Source organism: Strigops habroptila, chromosome 8 (assembly GCF_004027225.2).
Source record: "Strigops habroptila isolate Jane chromosome 8, bStrHab1.2.pri, whole genome shotgun sequence".
NCBI lineage: Eukaryota > Metazoa > Chordata > Aves > Psittaciformes > Psittacidae > Strigops > Strigops habroptila.
The window spans coordinates 28,902,557-28,928,089 of record NC_044284.2 but is presented as its reverse complement, the minus strand read 5'-3'; the positions used below and the strand labels follow the sequence as shown (position 1 = coordinate 28,928,089).

At 37.5% G+C, this 25,533-nt stretch overlaps 1 protein-coding gene across 2 annotated transcripts in view; it reads left to right on the top strand.

Moving 5' to 3' along the window:
- The window catches only part of ZBBX (zinc finger B-box domain containing), a 61,802-nt gene extending 36,600 nt beyond the window's left edge, over positions 1–25,202 (top strand). The window contains exons 19-21 of one of the 2 annotated variants that reach the window (XR_003992751.1): positions 501–577; positions 6,463–6,547; positions 24,888–25,202. The gene's annotated coding sequence lies outside the window, so the exon portion shown is untranslated. Of the gene's footprint in view, positions 1–500; positions 578–6,462; positions 6,548–7,601; positions 7,770–24,887 lie in introns of those variants that run through there. The other variant, XR_003992750.1, reaches the window with a different exon arrangement.
- The last annotated feature ends 331 nt before the right edge of the window (positions 25,203–25,533 follow it).

The window sequence follows — 25,533 nt, the reverse complement described above, 5'->3', positions numbered from 1 at the left end:
CGTCAACATATCATCAGCCAAATGTAGTAGCAATTCCATTCTTAGGTTCATGTTATATAAAATATAACTGAGGAATGTTATAGCTGTTTGTTTTGTTTAATGGAAGTATATTTTAATTGTTAATTTAGAAATGCTTTTTTCAGTAACTCTCTTTGACAGTAAAAAGCCAAACTTTTATCTAGGTTTCTGAGTAAGCTGCTTGTTTCAGAAATCTATGCAAACATTTGTGGGTGTTGAACACCGTTACAGATCTAGCCCAGTTTCCTCCCACGTTCTTCTGTGCTTTCTTTTCATGTTCTACAACTGCCCTTACCCCCTTTCATTCCAGTGGTGCTAATCAAGATGCAATATATTGCAAGGTAAAGCAAATAAACCATTATTGTGTAAGCATTCACAATTCCTTCTTCTTTTCCTTTATCCTTTGTTATAGGAAGCATCTACTGCTTGTTCCTGAAACTTTGCTTCTTGCCCTTAATATCTCCTTTTCTTTCCCACTGTAGCTGGTAATGAACAAATGTAAGAGCAAGGAGACCAGAAAAATACGTGGCTGACTGCAAAGCAGAGTTGGTCTTTAATGGTAAGTTTTCTGTTTCGGGCACTAGTTACAGAAATTTCTGGTCTCCAGGCCTGACATACCCAGGCTTCTTCCCCCACCCAACAACCCTCTCCACCCCAACCCTTGCTGCAGTCAAGGGAAGCTTCCTCTGACTTTTTTTTTCTTGATTCCCTACTGTCAGGCAGTAGAAACCTGCGTTTCCCAGCCAGCTCTCTGGCTGCAGCCTTTATTTTGTTCACCGGTGTTCTTTTTTGGTAGGCAGCCCTCAGCAGTACCTTCGAAACACTTCATATAGATCTCAGGTCAGGAAACCAATATAATTGATTGCTATTCTTTTGCGCGTATGACAGTCAAGAAGTAAAAGCTCCCACATAATGCACACAACACGATTCTTTTGTACAAGTTAAAACTTTGAAAGTTGTATGCGTTTCTATCAAATGAGAATGATTTACTTCTTTTATTAGAAAAGTAGCATTCAGTAGAGAAAGCCCTATTAAAATCAGTTTGGGTTCCAGGTTCTTTTTTAGAAGATGAGGGGAGTAGGGAAAGGAATGGGAGAGGGAAGAGCAGAGTGGGTTTAATTGAATGGATGTGTATAGTATGTGTATATGACTGTGAAACTAAGGAACTGTTTCTTTATTCCCCCCTCCCTCCCCCCCCGGAAACTAGATTTCAAATGGGAAGATTACATACTGCAAGAGCAGCAATGTATTTATAGATGCTTAACCTTATGTTTGTATGTTTTCAGAGCATGTGTGTATAAAAGCAGTGTAAATTGTCTAATAACGGCAAATGATTTGTAGCAAGATTGCAAGATATATAGTAGTTTTAGTATTGTGATTTCGGTCAGATTCCCTTGTGGTACCTACCTCACTTAACCCAGCCAGAAAGATGGCAAACAAGCTATGTTTTGTAGAAAAACAGGCACCACATCTGTAGTTGAGCTTTTGTAGGTAAATGGTATTGCAAAATGTGAGGTTTTCTGTAGGGTTTGAACTGAATTGACCTTTATAACACAGATTTGTTCTCTTCAGCAATCCTCAGCTTGTGAAACAAATCAATAAATTGTGCAGTAACACTTCACGAAGACCAGATGGTCTTCATCCAATACTTCTAAGGGAATTAAAATGTGAAATTACCAGACTGCTGCTGTGGTATACCACTTAAATCTGCCTCAGTGCAAGAGGAATAGCAGGGGTAACTATTACACCATCTTTTTTAGTGTTTCAGTGTGTAGCTGAATTCAAAGACAAGGAAGTCTGACTTATTAGTACAGCGTAAGAAAAAAGTAAAGTCATCAGAGGAACGGATAAACGTATGTTGGAGTGTCATCACTGTAACTTTTATGGAGATAAACAGTACCTGTAAGTTTGTAGATCCTTAGAAAAGTTAACAAATACATTGATGTGGGTAACATAATTTACATATTGTGTGTAGATTTTTCAAAAAAGCTTCCTAAATTTTATAAAAAGCTTCTAGGAAGTTGAATGAGTATTGGAGTAAAGAGCAGGCCTTTTATGCATTTGTAACTTATTTTGGGGGAAAAAAAAAAGGAACTGGAGGACAGGATTGTATGTTTTCATGTGAAGGACAATTACAAGGCCTCAACTATGTAACAAATGTGGTCTGGAAAAGGATGTAAATGGGTGACAATTTGCTGTTGATATAAAAAGGCTTGGAATATTCTAATTAAAACTGACTGTGGAAGCTTACAGAAATAATTGTATGATAGAGGAAATTGAATATTGATAAATGAATTACTGTCTGTGGGTGGGAAAGAGCCTTAGTCAAAGTTGTGGATGAGTTTTAAATTTGCTAGTTGGGAAATAATGATCTATAGTTCCTTGAAAATGTTAGCTTGAGTGGCAGTCAAACTGCCATGTATGTAATTCTTTATGTGGATGCTAGTCCTGCTACATTGTTCAGCGTACAGTGACACTGTAATGTTAGAAGAAGAATTCAAATTCCCTGCCTGCTCTAGGAAAAAAATGCTCCATTAGAGGACCTAGAAGAAGCAGTTTTGTATCAGCAAGTCTAAACCTTATTTGCAGGCAGCACGTAATTTTGTTGGTTGGGTGCTTTTTGCTGTTGATACCATGTTTGCAAGGTACTTCCAGAACCTCACTGCTGTGAGTCAAGTTGGAACCTTCATCTTGCTTCCAGATTAACTTTGATTTTATTTATTTGGCCATCAGAAATTTATTTATTTTTAAATCTCATTTTTAGTTTGAATGGATCTTCTCTCTCCATTAATGCTTTTCTTTCAATTCACTGTGTTTACTTAGAGGCAGCAATTAAAACCCAAAAGACAGTACTTTACTAAACTAACCAAAGACAAGACGCTCTTTCCCCCTTGATCCTCATAACAGTGTATGACTAATTTCCCTTTTCATGATTACAGCTGTTTGGTATGAAAGGTATGTGAGATACATTGTTTATTAATGTAGCTAAATGGTTTAGAAGATATTTAATGCAGCCATCCACATAAAGTGAATGACATTTGAGATTCCATGCAGTCTGACTGTATAATGCTCATAAAATTGCTTATTTGTTGCTTAGATGTGAAATCTGGCATTTGGCAGAGGTAGAAGAAAATATTTGGATGCTTTTGATCAAAGGTGCTTATGGAAAATTATACAGCAAAGCATCAAGTGAGTGATAAGAATACATAATGGCACAGTTTGAGAAAGAATGAAGCTTTTATCAACAGAACTTGGGAAATTTGCAGGGAAATTTGCTGTATAGTTTCTTATTTTCTTATTCCTCCAATAAAGCTTAATGGTTACATTTAACATTCAGATTTAAGATGCTTTAAGTAGTGGGGTTTTAAGACGGGCACAAACCCCCACATTTACCTAAATCGAAAAAAAAATAGTTGCAGAAGAATAGTCTTCTGTAGCATGTGACAAAGAACTTAATGTGACTAAGTGGAAGCTAAATAATTTTCCCACTATCCAGTGTTTAACTTTATGCAAGGATAAATAGTTTCTTTTTTATCAGTTCAGTAGCTGGAAACACTCTTGTGTCCAAGTTAAAGGAGTGGTTTAGCTTACATTGCTTTTTGAAGGCTGTGTTCTGTTGCAAAGCTAAGGCTATTCAGCAAGTAAGAATGAGCTTGTGTATTTTTCAGGGATGTGATTTCTCTAATTTCCTAAGCAAACACAACAATGGAGAGAACCTTTTTCTGCCATTGAATAGAGAACAGTTAATCTTGCGTTTGACAATTTCGTAATCCGATTTATATCCAGTTTACTGCTAGCCACCTGTGAACAATTTTTTTTTTTAAATCTTGAAAGCACTCATTTCTCTGAGAAGGGTGATTGCCTTGGGCTGGCTCAGGATCTTGGGCCTGCCACAACAGCTGGGTGCTTAATTCAGACATTTGGAGTTACTGAATCTTGATTTTTTTTGATAGGGGCTTCAATAGACTTGTAGAATGACTACTGCACTCTGGTTTAGAAGGAAAATTGCCTTTCATGCTGTGGTATTTGCTACCGTCATCCCCTGTGAAAGTAAAGTTATGTCCCATTGCATGCAAAATTAAAAGTAAAGTAACTGAACTGACTGACTAGTCTTCTAGACACTAAAATGAAACATCTTTCCTTAGTTTTTGATAATAGCATTAGTGTAAATTTCTTGATGTAATAACTTAGACAAAATATTTTTACTGGTTCCAATCTTTGGGGGGGGGGGTGTTCAGGAGGGGGGCGGTTCTCTCCTGTGATGTGGTACCTGTCCCCTGATCTCAGCTCAAATATTTACATTCTTTTTTGTTCGTTGTTCAGTGGCTATCCAAGTGCTTGGAGTAATAATGCCATCAGTATGCATGTGGTGCACTGCTCTGTCTTGCTTTTTCATCAGATTCAAACCGTTCAGCTATTTTTGCTTGCTCAATGCTTGGCTAAGGTCAGCTGAAACTGTTAAGGGCAGTGGATAGAGGGAGGCTCTCTGAGATACTACAGACATTTCTCCTTCCTTTCTTGGTTGGATGGCTTATTATTCATTTCGATAACTTGCTTTATCAGCTCCTCGCTGGATTCAGAACTCTTCTGAACTTATCTGTTGCAGTGGTGGCCAAAAATATTCTTCATTTGTGTGTACATTTTTGGACTTCTTTCAGGACCAAACACATCTGTCTGTAGATGACTTTTAAAGAGTTTCAGTTTGGCCTGTAGAGGATTGTGCTGCATGTGGTGTTTGCCTCTGAAAGCTGAGAAGATTCATATCCAATATGGAATATTAAATTCTGTGCAATGTGTTCTATGTGTCTAACATGATCATACATCACAAATTCTCTTTTCACTATGATGTGACTATGCATCTGCTTCTATGTGTAATATAAAGGGTGGATTTCAGAAGGCATTTAGAGTAAGATCTTCAGGAGCATTTGAAACAGATGTCACTCGGTAGTTGTCTTGGTCTAACACTTCTTGAGAGTGTTTCAATCCACATATTCAGATATGATAGCTGAAGTGTGAACTATCAGTGAACTGATACTGATATGTCCGAAAACCAGAACTATTTATAAAATTAAACTTTGCAGGTGGTATTATAGAAATCTAAATTCTACCCTCCTACCCCATGCAGTGTTGTCCTGTCTGTGATGTGGTTGATGTTGTTTATGTACAGGTAGCATATAAAGCAGATGTTAAAAGCTATGCTTGGACTTTACTGGAAAGAAATTACTGTTTAGGAGTGCTCAGTTAAATATAGAGGGGGGATTTGTATATGCATTTTTCTTTAGGTCAGTGTTGCATATTTTGTAGTGTATTTTGAATATTGAGATGGGACTTGAGAATCCCATTTGTGGAAAGAAAAGAAAATGAAATAAAGGAAGGAACATGAGCTGAATTAAATAAGCCTATTCCTATCCTGAATGATAAAAAGAACAGGAACTAGCTGAAATACTGCTCTGACATAAAAATTCACCACAGTCAGAAAGTGAAACCTGAAAGCTCTGTTACCAAACAAATCCACCAAGATGATTTGCTTTGAAGGAAGATGAAATGATGCTGATGTCCAGAGGTGCGAGTATTTCAGTTGCCAAAAGTGTGATCAGCCCTTTACAGGCATCCACAGTCCAAACCCTCAAAATGAAGAGCAAAAGTAATCACAGTAAGTGTAAAGCTTACTTTACAGCAAAGACAGACACCAGACAATGATGCTGTGTAAGTTCTCATTTCTTGTTGCATAATATACTAAACTGCCATAAACAGACCTGGATGTGATCAATTTAAAAGGGGGTGCAAAAGAGCGAGGTGAGACATCTGGGAACAGATTTTTCCCTTTTTATTTTATCATTGCTGCAGGATACTGCTTAAAAATAGTACATGATCTCCTTCTCCAGGCTACAGCAAAGGATTAGGAGAGGAGGAAACCTAATAACTGACTCTTCACCAGTATGTGATGAACAGAACAAAATTAAAACAGTCACAAAAGATAATGGAAGCTAAAGCAGCATACTTTTATGAGAGTTGAGCCACAGTGTAGAGGCCTTAAGGCAGCCCCGCTATTTGATCCAAAAATCAAACCCAAAGTTGCTGTTTTTCAGATGCTGAATAAAAAAATCCACTGAGAGCGACAATACGGTGTGATGTGTGATGGACACCTAGTGCCACCAGTGCTTTAAAAACTTGAACACATCCACACCCATGTCTTTTCGGACAAAGAATTCACTTGGACATTTGACTGTATTAACTACAGCAATACAGTTCTTTATGAATACCGTGATGCAGCTGCACTGAGACCTACAGCTAGATGGATAGCACAGTGCTTTCAAATATGGGGAAAAAAATGTGCAGCATCAGCAGATAGGTGTAGAAGGAGGAGCCATTTCATTCCTTTTGCTAGGGTAGACGCCTGCCATGTCACATCGCCCACTCCAAAAGCTGTCTTTGCTGTCATAGGAAAAGCAGAGATGATCAGAACATGGGTCTAGATGAGAACCAACACTTTGGGTGAACTATGGACTTAGATTCCACAAAACCACAGGTATGCTTGACTTGATACTTTTTTATTTATTTTATTTTTGTTTTCCATGTCTGAGAGAATTGTTAAAGTGAGTTATGTGGTACAACAAACTTTGGGATGCCTAGGGTGGCACTCAGGTTTTTAATATTTTAGCTTAAGTATGTCTGTAATATGTAAAAGGACTCCTTCCTTTCTAAACTGCAAATATTTTGTGCACTTGCTGGTATCAGGAATACTTCTGCTTCTGCTGTGCCTCCTCCACTGATACTGGTGTTATTTGGTTTTCACTCACCCTAGCTCCAGCCAGTTATTATTGCTTAAGGGCTTGAAAGAGATGATTACTTGAGTCGGGGAGCAATTTAACATAGGTGGAATGTGAGGAGCTTTCTAAGGAAGGAGCTAATGGAGTTGGTTTTAACTCTTGCTGTACACAGCAAAACATTCTTGCCTGTCCTTCACAGGCAGTGTCTGTCAAAAATGTCTCTGCCTCTCATTTATTCCAATCTTCTCCGTTTCAGTTTGGGTACTGAGGCAGAAGCTAATCCTTACCTCTTGAAGGTGTAACCACGTATTTCTTCCTTATTTATTTTCATTTATCATTTGATTTAGAAAGGACTATCTGTGAGTTTGAATAAACACTTAAGTGAAGGGAGTAATAAAACAAAGTTTTATGGATAGTAATATTTTTTGACTATTCATATTATTCATAGACTCACGAAGAACTCTACAGAAGCCGTCTGCTGCCAGCCTGGAACTGTTGCAGTCCTAAGACTGGGATCAGGCACTACTTAGAGTAATTATGGTCTGCTCACATTAATGATAGTGGCTACTCTGTGTAAATAAATGCCATCAGTACAATTTAGCAAATACATATGTCTAGGAAGGGCACAAATGGAGGTCAAGTTAATTGAGAAAACTCTGAAAAATCATTTATCCTAAAGGAAAAGGGATAAGTTAAATGAATAGGGATGAATAAAGAAAACTGCAAGAGCTGTTTGTTGTGTTACATTTAGGTGCAAGTCCAGGTATTTAAAAATTCAAATAAAATGAATCCTTTGCTTCTGTTTATATCCAGATGTTGGACATGGGGGAGAAGAAACTTTACGTAGTTTTTCTCGTCTGGTTATGGAACTGTTATCGGCTAAAAGGCAAAGTAACTTTCTTACACCCAGGATGCCTCTATTAAGTGAGGATGCCAGAAAAAGTCAATAAAACAGCAGATTCCTCGAACTGTTATACCTCCAGAATGTGGTCATTCACTCTAATCCCTTGTCATGAGAATCTCTGAGCCCATGCGAGATTTCTGTCATGCTGAGGTTACGTATCACTAACGTCTTTTTATTTCTGAGTAGTAGAATCTGTTTGTATGATGGATATGCTAAAATGGTTTAACACATTGTATATTTTTCTTATAATCTTGCCTGCTTAGTGTATGTTGTAATTCTTAAAAAGCAGGATTATTCTGGATGTTGTATTTTTAACACAGAGAGTTTAGTGCTACCCTCAGTACTGAACTTCCTCTCCGGGAAAGTTATACTGATTTTATAATATACCAATTGTAATTTTATATTCAGAAATATAATGAAGGCTTTTTTTAATTGATTCAGGATTTTCTATCAAATCTTTCTTTCAAAGAGGCCTCTTCATAGAAGCCTTTGACGTTATGCTGCTATTTAACTCTTCATTAACTGTAATACGTGAATGTGTTAAGGCCCCCTGGGGAAAGAAGAGAAGGAAGAAGAGGTTGTACTGCCAGATTTTTGTTGAAAAGGAAAATGAAAATAGTGCTTAAAGTGTCAGGTTTTAGTATTCGAAAATGTGACATTAAATGAATTAGAGTACTGAAATGGCTTCTGATTTTGAAGATGTCATCAACCTCAAAAGGTGTGGCATAATTTCTTAGAGCATTTAATTTTGAGTTATTAAAGGAGGCCTAGGAAAAAGGAATATTTCTTCCTTCTGCAAAAACAGAAGCCAAGTCTTGAGTACATTTTCAAGAGAAAACACATTGTACAACTTCAATACAATGCAACAATACAAAATCAATAGAAGATTCTGAAGATGTTTCTTTTCGTAAATTCAGCAGCACTACAGGGAAAAAAGTGCTGATCCTTTGAAAACTGTAAAAATTCTGCCTCTGAAGAAATGTTAGCAACATACATTTAGGAATTATAATAACCAATTTTGCTTGGAAACTTGCTATTAGCATTTTTTTTTTTTTGACATGACTACCATGAAAACATTTATAAATTGGGTCCTAAGAGATTGACGTATGATATTCAAAAGCTTGCTTGTTGGATTTTAAACAATACGTATATTGCATACATTCATAAGTGTGGTTATGCAGCACTTAAAAATTATTTCTAATCCAATTCCTTCCCAAGTTCCCTATTTTAAATACTTTTTTTTTCTGTAGGTGTCACTGTAGTATAGCAGTTAGGAAACGCTTCCCTTAATGAAAATGTAGAATACACGCAGATGAGAAGCAAGCTGTAATCTGGTTTACTTTGCCATGGTTGTCATACCAACAAAGAGGTTTCCCAGCAACTAACAGAATAAATTATTTTATAGATTTATTTATTTATCCTTTCTAATAATGAACCTGATGCAAGAGAATTTTTTACCTTTTATAATTATGTGGCAATTAAGAAAGGCTTCCCAAATAGTTTACATTCTATCATGTTAATGCTGACAGTTAAAATGAATCCTGTTAGTAAAATTAAAGCAGATGGAATTAATGAAGATTTTCCACTGGCACCAAAATGTAGCCATTTGATGTTGCAGAACTTCATATTCCTACTTAACTGATTGCTGAGAGAATAAATTATTAGTATACATGGATTTGATGGTGTTACTTGTCATAGCTTTTCAAGATGTAAATTTGCTTGGCTTCCCTTTGTGTGTACTACTTGCTCTCTCTGCTTAGACTATGCACTTACATTCTGAAGGAAGTGTTGAACAGGGCTTACTATTTTAAAGTATGTCTTAAGGAGATGCCTTGAACCTGCCTCTTATAGCCAGTACAATACATGGTTCAGCCTAATTATATATTCACATCTCCAAAGGGCTGAATGGCAGGTATTTTGGTGGTCAAGGCATAACTGTGGAGAGTATGTCAGAAACTGTAGCTTTAGTCCAATCTTTCAAAAAGAATTCCACATGTGAGTTATTTCTTCTTTAACCTAATGCTTGTGCAGCTAAAATGTGTAAAACAGTAATGAGCGCAGGCCTAGGGCCACTGTTCCATTTTCTGGCAGGGTGTCATGATCAAGACTTGCAGCATCATTCTTTCCTTGTGGCACCTTAATTTAGCATGATTTTGCAAAAAGGTTTGCCTTCATTCTTCTACTTAGCCTTCTCTACAGGATGCTCGCTTGGGTATCATCATCAGCAGTGAATGATGTGGTTTTGAATCCTCTTTGGATGAAGATTGTATTGACTTGTTTCTCACTTTGCTGGAGGGCTGTTAGAATTATTTAAGCTATCCTCTAATGCAGAAGTGATATTCTGACAGTCATTTAAAGCCAATACAGTTGCTCTTGTCCATTAGATGTGTTTGGAACATATTTAATAGATTGTTATCTCAAGGGTGTTACGAGGCCCTCTGCTTAGAGACTTGGGATTTATGTATCTGGCTCCTGAGGGTTGGATCATGGAGGTGCAACTTTAAAAGCTTTCAGCCGAAAGGGGAGATTTTCTGAGTTTCTCACCTAGGCAACAAGCAAGAATGTGAGGCTTTTTGGATGGTAGTTTAGATTTAAGCTCTAAAAATCTGTACAAAGCCTTTGGGAGCTTGTCTTTGTGTGCATACCTAATGGATCAAATTGCTAGAGATGCTGAGGTATCACACTGCCATGTGGTCTTAAATAAGAGCTGGAAACCGAGTTTTGGCCTTTCGCCTCTCAAGCAGTAGGGGTGTTAAAGATGTCTTGCACACAAACTGTCTTGGATTTCCACTCTGTTCAAATTACATAGTAATTTATACCACACCACCTAATAAACTCTCCCTCTGCTTCCTTGGAGAATACAGCACTTGCAGTTAATTAAATAGAGAAGCTATGTGAAGCTCAGAAGAAACTAGAACAGCTCTGATTGTCTGGCTGTAGGAGATCATCTCAAGTAGGCATTTGGGCACTTATTAGCAAACTGGGAAATTACATGTGAAGAACCAGGGATTTTATATGCTGTGCTAAATCTAAGGAAAGATCTTTGTCTACTTCTTTGGAGAGAAGAAGAAAAAAAAAAAGTGTTCAGTGAGTGAGAGGAAAAAAACCCTCCAAATATTCAGCAAACTATCAGAAGAAATTTAATCTGTTTAATAGAAACAGATTTACTACCTCAGTTTGGGTATAAAATTGAGCTTTTATGTGCATGGGACAGAGTCTTCTATATGTATTAGCATAGACTCTCTGGGTTTACTTAAGTTTGAAATGGAATATTTTCAGAAGATGGTGAGACATAGGCTCCCTTGGGAACAGAAGTGGAATTAGAATAATACTTCAGTAATCATTTGGCTAAGATGCACAGATATCCCGATAAAGGCAGACTTATAAAACTATGGACAACTTTTCTGCGGTTTTGTGTGTTCCTGTGTGGTAAGTTGAGAGTATGACTTACGTTTTAACTACTTCAAGCTGCTCTATGTAGTAATACTGTGATTAACATCAACTTTTAATTTTAAGGGAACTTACATCATGGTGACTTGCTCCAGATACTGGTATTCTGTGGGGGCTGTATCTATTGTAGCCTAACAATCAATGAAACTACTCCTCATATGTTTTGGTTTAATGTGCAGTTTGCTGTCATTATGTTCTGGTGGGCTTTTTGTTCACTGTCCATTTTTTGGTTTGGTTCTCCCCCTCTCCCCCCCCCCTTTTTGTACAAGTTCTATCACTCCGTTACTCTGTATGTATCTAATACATAGTTTATATGCTCTTTGGAGCTTCAGCTACTTGTTTTCATCCTATGCCCCATCCTTTGAGCTTCAAGCACTATTGTAATAAATCAATTTACAAGATTTTACACTTCTATTACTTTTCTCTCTTCCTCGCTTCTGGAACCCATCCAAGATGAATTCCCTGGATTTTTTTTCTATCTGACCTTCACATTTGTGGATCTTAATTGCTGTGCAGTTTACTAGTGAAATTCTAAGACCCTTCTTGATATGTAGCCTCTACTCATTGCTCCTTCATGCTCAGGTTGTTTCTCTAAAGAAACAAGCTGTAGAATGTAAATGAGTATAAATCCCCAGAAAGAACAGGACACAATAATCTTCATAGTGGGAGAGAAGATGTTAAAGTCTAAGTACTAATTATTAGCTTTCATAGAATCATAAAATGATAGAATGGTTTGGGTTGGAAAGGACCTTAAGATCATCTAGTTCCACGCCCCTGCCATGGGCAGGGACACCTTGCACTAGACTGTGTTGCCCAAGGCTCTGTCCAACCTGGCTTTGAACACTGCCGGGGATGGAGCATCTACCACTTCTTTGGGCAACCTGTTCCAGTGCCTCACCACCCTCACAGTAAAGAACTTCTTCCTTATATCTAACCTGAACTTCCCTGTTTAAACCCATTCCCCTTTGTCCTATCGCTACAGTCCCTAATGAAGAGTCCCTCTCCAGCACCCTTGTAGGCCCCCTTCAGATACTGGAAGGCTGCTATGAGGTCTCCATGCAGCCTTCTCTTCTCCAGGCTGAACGGCCCCAACTTTCTCAGCCTGTCTTCAGACAGGAGGTACTCGAGCCCCCTTATCATCCTCATGGCCCTCCTCTGGGCTTGCTCCAACAGCTCTATGTCCTTGTGTTTAGGACACCAGAACTATACACAGTACTCCAAGTGGGGTCTCACGAGAGCAGAGTAGAGGGGCAGGGTCACCTTCTTCAACCTGCTGGTCACGCTAAGCACCTTCTGATAATTTCTCTAGCTTTAGGCACCTTCTGATAATTTCTAGGAATGAAGATAAGGTTTTGAGTAATTCAGCTTCACATCTCCTTCTGGGAGTTGTATTATCGCTTTCCTGTAAAGTGTGACCTTTCCAATGCATATTTGATAGATGTGAATGTTTCCAAAGGACTAATAAGTACCATTAATATTTACCAAAACTGTTCAGCTGCTTATTTTGTGTTAAAGCTTCACTATTTGTGATTGTCTTTCTAATAACTGGTATATGAAGAAAACATGTTTATGAGAGTCTGTTCTACTTAGCCAAAAGCAATGGAGTAATTTATTGTAGACTAAGACTACTTAATCTCTGGTTATCCCAGTAGGACTCTAAATCACTGGTGGGGTAAATTCATTTATCATGTATATAAAAGTAGAGTCTGCTGTTTCACTAGCTGGAATAAAATTACCAGACTATTAGTTCTCATGCTTCAGGATATAAATAGATCTTTAGATAGGTTCAGTGATTTTTCTTCCTATACTAGTCAGATCCTTTATGTTTTTTGACAATGTTAGGTATTTTACTTGAAGCACATGATATTAGCCAGTGCTGCAGACAAGTGAAAGCTACTAGGCGTTTCTTGAACCTTCACACTCCCAAGGCTACTTCATCAATCTCAGATTCCTCTCTTCCTTTTACTCTGTCCTCCCACCAGTTAAAAAGAAAGAAATTAAAAAGGAGGACAGATGAAAAAGGATGAATTGTATACAGTACATTGAAATTGCAGGCAGAATTCTGTACAGCAGTCAATTTATTACACATTTTTGGTGGAAAAGTCATGTGGTAATTTTGAAGTAAGGATTTTGTTGCAGAGGATATAGAATATTAATATAATATAGCAAGAAAAGAAGAAACTAAAAAGAAAATAGGGGAGGAAAGAGATGAATAATTTATAAGAAAACACTTTCTTCAACTCATTAAAATGGCCTGACAGTCATGGAAACTTAAGATTTTTCTTGTTCAAGAAGAAAGTAGAACATATGCAAATGAACTTTTAAAAAACTAATCAAATGAAACTTTTCCTTCTCTTTAAATCTTTTAGAAAGAGAAAAATGTTACTAAGGTAGTTCAGATTAAAGTTTTTACCACAATGATATTTATAGTGGTATTTAAATTTCCATGAACAGATCACTATGAGTAGCTAAAACTGATGTTTAAAAAAGTGACTTCACTCCTTCAGTTTCCAGTGACAGGTGAGAGATTATTTTTTTTTCTTCTACTTCAAACAGATTTGAATATATGATCTGGGAAGCACAGGGAAGAGACAAGGGTTTGCTGCATGGCACTCCTTTTTAGGCAGTCTTTCTGTAGATGGTACGAAGACCTAAGGGGGACTGTTGGAGCAACTGTTCCCTAGAGCAGTTTCTTTCAGTGCCAAGAGTTCGGCCTTTTGTTGCAGCAAAGGGTTTTTTTCCTCCCCCACTTCAAATTTAGGAAAATGTCAGTTGTGATTCTTTTGGTATGGAAAACTCTTAAAAGATGGAGAGATGTAAAAGAGAGTGTAATTTCCCATCTTGCAATTCTAATTACCTAAGGTTACCATCCCCAATTTAGGACAGAATGAATATAATCGAATTACCATTTAAAGAAATCAGGGAATGGAGAGTTATGGCTGTTGTTTTGTTGTTTTGTTGTTTTTTTTCCCCCCCCCCCTAAATACGCCATCCTAATTATTTCAACATTAGTCCATTGGAATAAAGACTTATTATGACTTTCCTTTCCCCAAAAGAATGGATCAGTCTGCAATCAAAAAAATTCCGTGCATCACACCACCATCTAGTGTTAGCTGGGTGAAATCCTGAATAGCCTGTAGGCAAGTACAGATTATGAAAAGTTCTAGAAAAGAACAAAGAATGATGTAGTGAGGAAAAGTAATAACCATATCATCTGAGCTACCGTCTTCGATTTTGCAAGCAAAAAAAGCAAGTGAGTGTGTTCTGTGAAGGAGTGAGGCCTGAAGGCATTACAGGAGCACTGTTAAGGCAGCTAAAAGCAGCGTTTCATTTTGTACTTCACAGTTTTCTGATGGGTGATATTTCAGATTTTTATCTATCTATCTATCTATCTATCTATCTATCTATCTATCTATCTATCTTCAAGTTTTCCAGGAATGTATTTTTGATGATATGACTCATCAATTTTAACTTCCCCTTAGCACATTTTTTTTTCACGTGCCATATAAAGTGCTGTGATGAAGCAGATTAATAAGGGCTGCCATCTTTCAGGAATGCCAAACTCTTAATCCTTTTCGCTTTTTTGACTCTTACATCTAGTTTAAAAAATAGTGCGGATATCTTTTCCTGTCTTTGTTGCCATCAAAGTAAATGCAAAGGGAAATAAACCAAAAGACCCTTCCTATTTGGATAAGAAATCTTCCAGCTCATGTTTGATCCATCTTTGCTATTGTAGCTTAGATTTACATTCGGCTTCTATCCATCACTTGAACTGGATTATTTGTGTAACTGCTATTCCTGGTTTGGTTCTACCCTTAGAAGTTGGGTTTTTTTTTTTTTTTTATTCTTTTTTTCTGAATGTTTTTCAAAAATGCCCTGAGGAATCGTTGTTGTTCAGATGGATACTCTGAGGATACTCTGTTTGTCTGGACGTTGGACATAAAGCAGTCTGATACCTCGTAGCTGCTCTGCAGTAGCTGTAAGTGACCTCTTCAGCTCTAGAAATCTTAAATGTGTCTGCTGTGAATATGTAGACTGTCTCACAGTGTCGCAGCAGTTCTGGCTGTTCAAAGAAGCAGGAGACTTAGAGTTAATTTGTGCATGTACAGCAAATCCAGTGCATCTCCAAAGTGCTGGATTTACTGCATGGTACAGAGCAGCTGTGCTCTCTTCTGCATATATTTGTGCCTGGGAAATCTCAGACCAGAAATATAACAACCAGTCTTGGAGCTGAAGCTGTTTCATTTACCCAATGTCTTGTGGTGAAAGAAAATGCTTTAAAGCATAAAATGGTTTGTAAGTAATTGCCTGAACTAAATATACTTATTTGACATAACATCTTTCTAGTTTTGTGGCTTTGTTTTTCACTAAAATATAACTGCTTGGAGAGCTAATCTCTTAACCCTAGCAGTCATTTGTTCTGCTAGTTTGGAGAAAAATATATGACAGGAAGTGATGGTAATCTGAAATGGAGACAGGTTTTTGCCTTGTGAAATTTTGCCCAGAAAGCTGATGAATACTGGTGATTAAAAGAGCAATTGCAACTGTGTTGATTTAGATTATAAGAAAATCCTGTTTGGGAGTGGAGCAGGTTATACACAATTGACCTGGAACTATTCTTTGCACATTTAGCTGTGCACTGCCCGTTTGATCCTATTATTTTCAAAGATAGAGGAATGTGAATTAGCACTTGCTGCTTAGGTGGTGCCTTCAAAACAAATAAAACAGCAACAGGAGTTTAATGTATAGCAATGCATAATGCATTACAAGAGCCCTATATTCCAGCCTTGAGACTGGCAGTCAGCTCAGCTTCGCATAAGATGGGGGGATTAAAACTGTTGTCCAATGGTGTGGACATCAAAAAACTGAACTATGGATGTCTCTGGTGAATATTGTGATCGTGATTCATTTTAGCCACATGCTTAGGCAAACCAGCTGTAATCTTGGCTCTGTCGTGTGGCATACAATGAAAATGTGGCTTGCTGATTTCACACCTTTCATGTGTTACTAAAAAGATACAACATGATTTTATGTACTGTTTTTTCTTAGCATGCACGTCTTCAACTTTGAATAGAAAGACTCCTTTTAAGATCAGAGATTTCTTTAGCTTCTTTACAAGCAGATGATAATTAATTGAAACCTAAATCCAAATCTACAGCTATTCCAAATAAGTTAAAAACAAAGAAACACACCTCCCCTCATCCCTGCCCCCCAAGGTACTCTGTTTATCCATTAATATGGTCTATTTTTATCTTTAACAATGTTGCTGATGTTCATCTTTTCTCCATTGAAAGTCTTTTGGATAATGCCTTACGTCCAAACAAGCATCTGAGATGTTTTTTCAGTGAAGATAGTGGGCTATGTTTTAAAGTGTGCCATGCACCAAAATCTCTTTTAGTTCTATGAGGGAAAATATATTTCCAAAATATATGTTTATAGAATATTTTTAAGGCTCACTCCAAACTTGTTTTCATAAATGGAAGAGACTAGACATCAGATAGATCAATGTGTGGGATTTTTTTTATATGTGCTTGTAAGTTTTTGAACTACAAATTTTAAGTCTTCTGTACTGCTTTTTAAAAATCTTTTGTAGATCTTTTATATAAGAATAGTCAGCCAGATTTTCTTTTGATTGTTTTTCTAAGTTGTATTCTATTTTTTTATTCCTACCAAAGGAAATCTGTATCGTTGTTACCAAGTATTTAACAGTTCATGAGAATGCACTGTTCCTACTCCACAGCCTTACTGGATTCATCAGGGGTCTATGATGCATCAAAAATTTTCTTGAACAAAATGGATATAGGAGAGGAGTCACCCAGCTGGAAAAATTGAGAGTTTGGACAACACTGGTATTTTGGAAGAATGATGGTAGTAGCCTTCACTATTTTACTGCTGGCAGGCACAGAAGAAATCCTGGTTTGCAAATACTGCAGAATTGAAAATTTTAGAAGTTTTGTGTTCTATTGACCAAAGTGGAGCAACTTGTCAGGGAAAGCAAAGCAGCCAGTTTAGAGAGGCACTGGTTGTGGTAATTCACATCCTTCCAAGGATCTCCTGAGGCCATGCACTTATGTGATTTGGTAGAGTGGTCTATTACTGCTACAGTCTATAACTTAAACCATACTTTGGCCCCAAAGTGATACCAGTTGCAACTTTCTTACTACATCATTACTAATATGGTCTTGCAGCTCTGGAAAATACTCATGATTTCCAACTTTACATAGGTTTCATTCATCTTCTGTTGCTAGCAGTAGCAGCAAGAGAGAGGTTAATCTTTGTGGCTGTCTGCAGCTGTGAACTGACTCAGCTTTTGTGATTCCTGATGATATTCTGAAAAAAATGGCATAAATCATTCTATTGAGAACTGTGTATAAGTGCATCTTGACAGACACTGGAGTTTTGGGAAGACTCAGAGTTAGATATCCCAGACCTCCATAGGGGTCCTACACCAATTCTCCAGTGTAACCAATTTCTGTAAACTGTGGCCGGTTTTACCACTTAGCTATTTTAGCTTCTACTCTGATTTTGTATGCTTTTGGTGTCTTGAGCATGGGATAATGTCATATGCATGTAAAATATTAAAATGTCTCAAGTCAGACCTCCTCAGAAAGACAGGAATTTATTACTTTTTTCACATGGTGTTTTAAGCTCTGCTAAACTCTAACTAGGCTAAGTCACATAGCTAGTGGGACTTTTCATCTGCTTCTCCTCACCTCCCTCAGATGAAAGGACAGTTACTCCTTTTATTCATAGACTGTGTATGTACTTGTATAGCACCTTGGCTAAGTTTCCTTTTTCTTGGCTACAGCTCAAGCCCTTGAACTTCTGACACTGTTTTACCAGGCTGGATCTGTTTCAAGATTAAACTGCAGAGTATGTCAGCTTTTCAACAGGAATAGGCTTTAAGTTTTACTGGGAGAACAAGCTAGGAAGGTGATTTACATTCTGCCCTAACTGTTTTGCTCCTCAAAATGTTTGTAATCTCAGCCATGGCAAAAATAACAAATGAGCAGCCACCAAATATGAATACCCGAAGCTGAACAGTCAAAACAAACAGTCTCAGACTGAACTTTATTTGTCTTAGCATTTTAGCAAATAGAAATAATGGTTTTAAATGTGAAGTTAGTAAATGTGGAACTGTGCCCAGTTTGCAAACACAAAGGTAGCCTTCTGTCCACTGCTCTGTTTCCAGACAGCATTTTTCTGGGTGAAATTCTGTGCTTTTCTTAGAGATACAGCATGTGAAAAGATGTAAAGCTGAGACAGGAAGTCTGAGCTTACCTCAGTTTTTGTCCTCTGCCTTGGGGTTCCCTGTCCTCTCCCTGGTGAGTGACCTTGGACCACTGTGCTTTTCCCCTCACCTCCCATGGGTGCTAGCCGGCCACCTCTCCCTCCTCAGGAGGAGGCTGGTTGATGCAGTAGATTTTTGTGAGGGCTGGTAAGGCTCTCCAGACAGCTTAGTCTCGAGGGCCTGCCTTCATTAACAGCTGTCTTTGTTAATGTGGCTGCCTCATTCGCCACACGCAGAGGTGTCCTTTTTTTTCACTTCAACTACAGTTTGCAAAAGGCTCTTTGGAAGCCTGTCTGCAGGTCTTGTGCCTTTCTTCTTAGTCAAAGAGATGCTTGGACTACATTTGTATAAAACCAGCCCTTTTATATGGCATAACAAGATTGGAGTGGGATGAAAGTATGTTTTTTCCAAAAGTGATTTGCTGTACTAACTGCATTTCCAAGTTGTTATGGGTTTTGCAGGTCAGACCTTCTAAGGAAGGGCCCAGCTTAGATGAAGCAGTGGTTTAAAAGTAGGTGTCTGAAAGCAGCACTCAGAACGTTTTGGAGTTCCATTTCTCCTATTTTTCTTTAAAAGCAGGTGGCTCTTTCTGATTTACTCTGTGTGGATCTCAGTGCTGTTCATATAAGTTAAACGTGGGTGTGATTGTGGGTATAACACCCACCTGTGTGTTAAGTGTTCTTTGAACTTGGCCTTCCAGCTTCCTTCAAGGACTTCTCCAAGTGAATCAGAGTTTCATTTCTCTCTGAACTGGGACAGAGTTTATGTGGGAAGTAGGTGCTTAGGTGTTTGGCTTCTGAATGTGCAGAACTACCTATACGTAGGTGCTAACAGGGAATTCTGTTGCAAAAGATCCAGTTGGTTTTTATTGCTTCAAGACCATCCTCACTTTGGAGAACAGATGGTCCTATTTATTTTCAATATCTGAGGTATAGAATGTTGGACATCATGTGGAATATAGGTGGTCTGGGTTTCGATGTGTCCTACAATGCTAGAAGTCAGCAATGATTATTCTTAATTATGTGCCAAATTAGAAATAGAGAATTAGGGGGAAAAAATGATAAAGAATGAACAAAATTGTCTGTGTTAACACCTGGGTTGATAGTGCTAAAGGATTTAGGTTAATAAGCTCTGCCTGCTGTGTTACCTAGTTTTAATCCAAATTGTTATGTGTTTGGTGAATACACTGCTGGGTTTCATAGTCCCTTCTTCACGCACCCAAACAGGTTAAGAAACCCCAAGAACATTCTGCTAAATGTATTAGGCCCTAGTCATTAATAGGCTTTGGCTACTTTATGCTGCTCTGGTGGTGCAAAGCAGCCATAAACCTGGATTAATGTAGTAGAGCAGTGGGAGAATTCAGTAAAGAAACAGGATGGCTGTATGTCATGACTGTAGTTTGCTGTGATATTTGTTGTTCGAGAGTCATATCTAACATAAATTAATTGACCAACTTAAATTATAATTTAATGCAGTTCAATTCTCCCAGGAGTCATGAATATAATAAAATTATGATTTTTTTTTTTTTTTTTTTTTGAGAGTGGGGAGGCATGGACTGTATCTAGGGGTAGATCTTCATCTGTTTTAATTAGTTATTGCCCACAGTCTTATAGGACCTGCCCTTATCTGTGAAAGGTGAACATGTCATGCTCTGCCTCCATACTTTTGCCCAAACAGGGAGGAGATTAGAGAACAAGAGCAAGGATGAGCATGTGCTATGTATCCATGGAAAGAAGGAGTAAGGGTTTTTTGTTTGATTGGATTCATTTAGAGTCAAAGCATGTAAAGAAAGAAGAGAGTTAGCTCTCAAAGTTTGAGCTCAACCTTAAGGTCTGTGATCTCTAGTTTTGACTAAACTAGAAAAGTAGTAGGAGTATCTTGTCTTGTGGTATTAGACTGTCACAATGCCTACCATGAAATAGTGAGCAGCTGACATTAAACAGGTAGTAATATGGAAAGCTTTATTTCTAAACTCTTAAAATTATATATGAACCTACTCTAAGAAAAAAATGGAGCATGCATTGGAGAAGATAGGGAAGTCTAGTTTTCTCCCCAGTACAATACAATGTTTTATACCACCATTTTCTCATTATTGTATTTTGTTTGCACTCTGTTTCAGCATAATGAACTATACCTTGGGGGAGATAAAAATTACAGAAATGACTAAGAACCTTCTTCCCTTATTTGAAACACAGCATAAGTTAAGTAAACTGTGCCAAAGTAGTTAATATTTCGTTTTCTCTATATGTGTAACTATCAGCCCTGCTTTTATAGTTCTGCACTTTTTTTTTGTGTCCAAAGAACAAAAACTTAATAGAAGACAGAATTTCATAATTTTAGCTACAGAGTAAACACATGACCCCAATCTCTCTTGCTTCTGTTCTTTGATTGCTTTCCAGTACAAAATTGATGGTATCTCAGATTAAACTTCTTGAGCATTAGAATCAAGCTCACAGTGATGAATTTGGCAACTTCTCCCATATTATGCTGGAGCAAATGTGTGTAGTCTCATGTATATGCCCTTCCCTTTTTCACTAAGTTTTGGAGAAATACTTAGTCTTCGAATTTGCATAATTTAAAAGAAATCTATATAGAAATTAAGATTAATTACTTTGTTTCTTATACTGTATTTATTCTCCTTGACTAACTACTTGGTCAGACTCGATGTTGAGCTCTTCAGAGCTGGGCTTTGAGAAGCTGAGATGTACGACCTATTAAATTCTGTAGCTTTTTATATTCATTCTTTTTGTCTTTGTATTCAGAGCATTGCTGAGGGCTTGTTTATATGCATTACTATATCTCCTTAAATTAAGGCGTAATTTAAAATCAGTTTCATTAAACTAGTCCAATAGGCTCTGCAGCCACTCTTTTTTCAGCATAATCTAAGTTTATTTCAGGTTAATGTAAATCAGCTAGGAACATTGTTAGCTTAGAATGTAATAATCCATTAAATTAGACCCATATTGAAGATGTCCTCACAGGAGTTTGTGCTGATATATACTCAAATTAGTTAGAGCAAGTTTATGTCTACACAAGGAATTAGAAATGAAATCAAGCATCTACTATCATAAATTCCATCACCTGGGTCAATAATTTGGAGGAATCAGCATGCAGGGAAAGAAGAGTGAGAAAAACAGAGCTTTCCACTTTGCCTGAGCAATGTAAGAGGTCATGATGTATATAAGGACTAGATCTTTGTAGGCTGTTTTTCTCTTTGCTTCTTTGGGCTTGGTGTAGTCAGTAACAGCAATGACTCGTAACGCTGGTTAGGATTGCACCAGTCCAGAGAAAAGCCAGGGTAGTGTATTATGTGTAGCAGGATGCTTCTTTCCTATGGGTAAGCTGCCTCCTGCACCTGAACTTGTTCTTTCAATTCCACCAGCTGTTACTGTTGCATGTCATTGCAGTGAGTGGTGTCGACATATCCAGAGATGCTCTAGAAGCTTCCAGCTCCCCAGAAGTTTCTTCAGGATTTTTCCCCCTTGTGCTCAGCCAGGCTGCTTTGTGCCTACCCCATCCTCAGCTGTCTGCCAGGCTAGTGGTGTGTATGCTGGCTTCCTGTGCCCTAGCTTGAGACTGTGAGCAAGGAGAAAAAGACAACTTCCTTTTGTGGTTCAGCTAGTAAATTTTGTGTTTGTTTTTTCACAGCTCAATCTGACTCTATTTGCAGATATCATGGGAAGGGTGGATGGAGAAGAAGATAAATATAGGAGTGGAGGTTTTGCATGAGGAACAAGCTGTGTTTTGTGGCTCTTCTGCCACAGAAGGATTTTTAAGGAGGGAAATATGCAGGTGCAAAATGTTAAAAATAACCTGCGCTCTATATCTGGAAAGTTTATAAGACCATCTGTGCTTTGGCACAGCTTTCATCAGCAGAGAAATACTGGGCTGCTTCCCTACTACTAGTAATTTCTTCTACTGTGTTGCCACTTAAAAAAAAAAAAAGAAAATTGTGTGTTTAGTAATATTCACTGAGTTATTTACTTTTTTTAATTTTTTTTTTTTCTTATTTGAAATTAATGTATGAAAGATGCATTTTTGGGACCTAATTTAAGTTCTTCTTAAATTAGAAGAATTAATTCTGCTGATTTAAAAAGTTCTACCGAATTTAAGTTCAAATTATTCTTTTACTTTAGCTGAACTTCTGCAAAGACTAAGAAAAAGGGGCAGAGGAAGGGGCAGTGTCTTTTTTTAAGAAATTGGAGTTTACTGCTAGATTTGCTGTGTGTCTTTTGTTTCACTGCATTCTTTTGCTTTTAATTTTAAGATGTAAATAGATCTCATGTTTACAGCTCCTCAAGGAGAACGTACTTAGGTGTTACATACCTTCAGGGGGGGCCTGTGCTCTTTTAAGGAGGCCTTATGGAGCTAAACTGTCTTTTACTGTTAAATTGTATGTAGCTCTTGAATTTTTATTTATTATTTTTGTGGCACCTTCAATGTAATTTGAGCTACTAGACAGAAAATCTGGTATCTTTGTGTGCTTTCCCTTGTAGGCCCTGATTCTGAAAACCTCTAAGTGTTCACTTAACATAGCTGGTTGTTGTCTTAATAGCTTGTCTGTGAGTATGTAAGCACTAGCTTGTATGCAAGCTACAAAGGACATGTCTTAAGGTAGAAAAAATATAAAATCATGTATATATACTTGATATGCAAAGCTCTTGATTTTTACTTTTCACTTGATTAGATAGTGCACTTAAATTTGCTGTAAGTTGAATGTGTGCATATATTTTGGTACAATGATTGCTAGCCATACAAAAAGCAAAACTTATTGCTTCCAGTACTGTGATTAGAATGTGATTATGGCTGTGAGTCACCCTTAACATGGTTTATGTTTGTATGTTAAAAAAAAAAGAAAAAAAAAAAAATCATGGAGTGCAAGCTCAAGCTTCTGAATGCTGTGAAAGCGAGATGGGCTCTCTGCACTGTAATCTGTGGTCTCTTATTTGGGCCTGCAAGGGATGAACTTACTGCTTTTGTGTGTACGTTCATTTGTTTCTGAGAGAGGAAAGGCCAAATCAGAATTTACAAACACTGTGGACTGATTGCTGCTCTTGATGTGATACAATATTGGGAACACCACGGACAGGTGCAACCAGAATTGTGGTTCTTACTTCAAAAGGTGAAAAAAGAAAGTTGTTTGTTTTTTTTTGTTTGGGGTTTTTTTTTATGTTTATGGGAGTTTTTGGGGAGGGGAGTTGGTGGGGTTTATTTATTTATTTATTTTATTGCCTGCTGAAGACAGTAGGGAAATATGTGGCAGCACAGATTATCCAGAGCAGTTTGGGGTTTTTTTTCTACTACTTTATTTCATTTTTCTACAATGTGCTGTAAAAAACAGAAAGTACCATTCCTGCCTTGGAAGACAGAAGGCTATGAAACTAATGTCGTGAGGTAGCAATGAAACTGGAAGCTGTAGTTCTCTCGAGGATTACAGAATGAGACCTGAACTTGAAATCCTCACATAAACAAGATGTGCTTCATGGCACATTTAAATTTCTGGTAGTTTAACCCCCTCCCTACCATGACACAAGAAATTCCTTGGCTACATAGTAAAGCAGCAAGTCAAATGTTTTGGCTTGCTATTGAATTTTTTGCTCATCTTATTTAGATTTTGGCACATTGAATTTAAAGAACCTTTTTTTTTTTTCTTTTTAAACAACATGTGCTCATGACTCTTGCTGCAAAAGTATTAAATGCTGGTTTAATTCTAGTGCATTTGTATCTGTAACTTACTCTTGCTTGACTTTGCAACAGTTTCACGTAATTCTTTCTTAGTAATTGTATTCTGTATCTATATTTTACATTTCCTTATTTCCTTAAGTCTGTCTCTTGTTTTTTCTATCATCTTGTGTGAGAATTGTTTAGACCTGCCTGGTAGACTTTGTAGAGCTATGAATGAAGAAATTTATGAGGAAAATGAATTTATTTTTATGTGGGATTCCTCTCCTGTCCTGTCATCTCTTTCTTACCTGGACGTCTCTGGAAGTAACACGAAAATAATTTGAGAGTGAGTGTGACCCTTCAGTGAGATTAAGTGACCAGAACATCTCCAAGATCTCTTTTTATGACTTTTTTTTTTCTTTCAGTGTTCTGTGTTGTCTAAAAATCTGCGCAGATTTGTAATGTTAATAAGGGAGCACCATGGATGGTGGAATGAAAATATGTTCCATCTCTACTCAGTCAATCTCCTAATTCTAATTGTCTTTTAGGACATCTGTGGCTAATTCTAAATTGCCCCAGAAAGATAATGTAAAACAGTGAACTTCTAGTAGTGCTGGAAAGGATCATGGGCTCAAAGCTGTAAAGTTTTCCTGTTCTGTTTTATGCAATGTTTAAAGCCAGAGAAGTATATTAGAGGTTTGGACTACTTGCTCACCTGGAATTTATGGCTTGGCTCTAAACCAATTTGCCTAGTCAAAAGCTGGTCTTAGATTATATTTTCATATTTCAGGTGGACAATGGTGCTGCTTGGTAAGTGTTTATTGGTGCATGACAAGCATGGGTTAAAGAAAAACCCCAGTTTCCACAAATGTAGGAGCAAGAGAGATTTACTTCCTGAATGACATGTCTGGATAGATGGGGAGTTGGATCCTGCCAGACTTGAGTGATGTCTCTTTGTCTGGATGTGTCACTGGATAACCAGCTGGGAAAAACTGACAGTGTTGTATGATAGAGTCAGAAGGTAATTATTGGATTTTTTCCTTTTACATGTTTTTTTTTAGAGGATGAATTCCACTAAATGATTCATTTTTGACCTTAATGAAGAACCACCCAAATTCCTAGTATTTCAATTTCTAAAGGACTATTGTTCTCATCTCTTGATTAGTATGTTCTGGTGCAAGCTCATTTCCACATTTGCATTGCAAGGCAATGTGGAGAAGCTGCAATGCTGTAATTTGAAGATATTGCCAGAAAATGGTTGGCTTTTACTGTAGGTCTCACACTTTTAAATTCTAGGTATTTGGAGATAGAAAGCCAGTTTTGCAATCACCTCACTTTTCCTGAATGCCTCAGTCACTCCAGAAAATGGAACTGCTTAAGGAAGCCTTTGGATTTAGAATTCCATTATTAATATGGACTTGCATCTCCGTTATCAG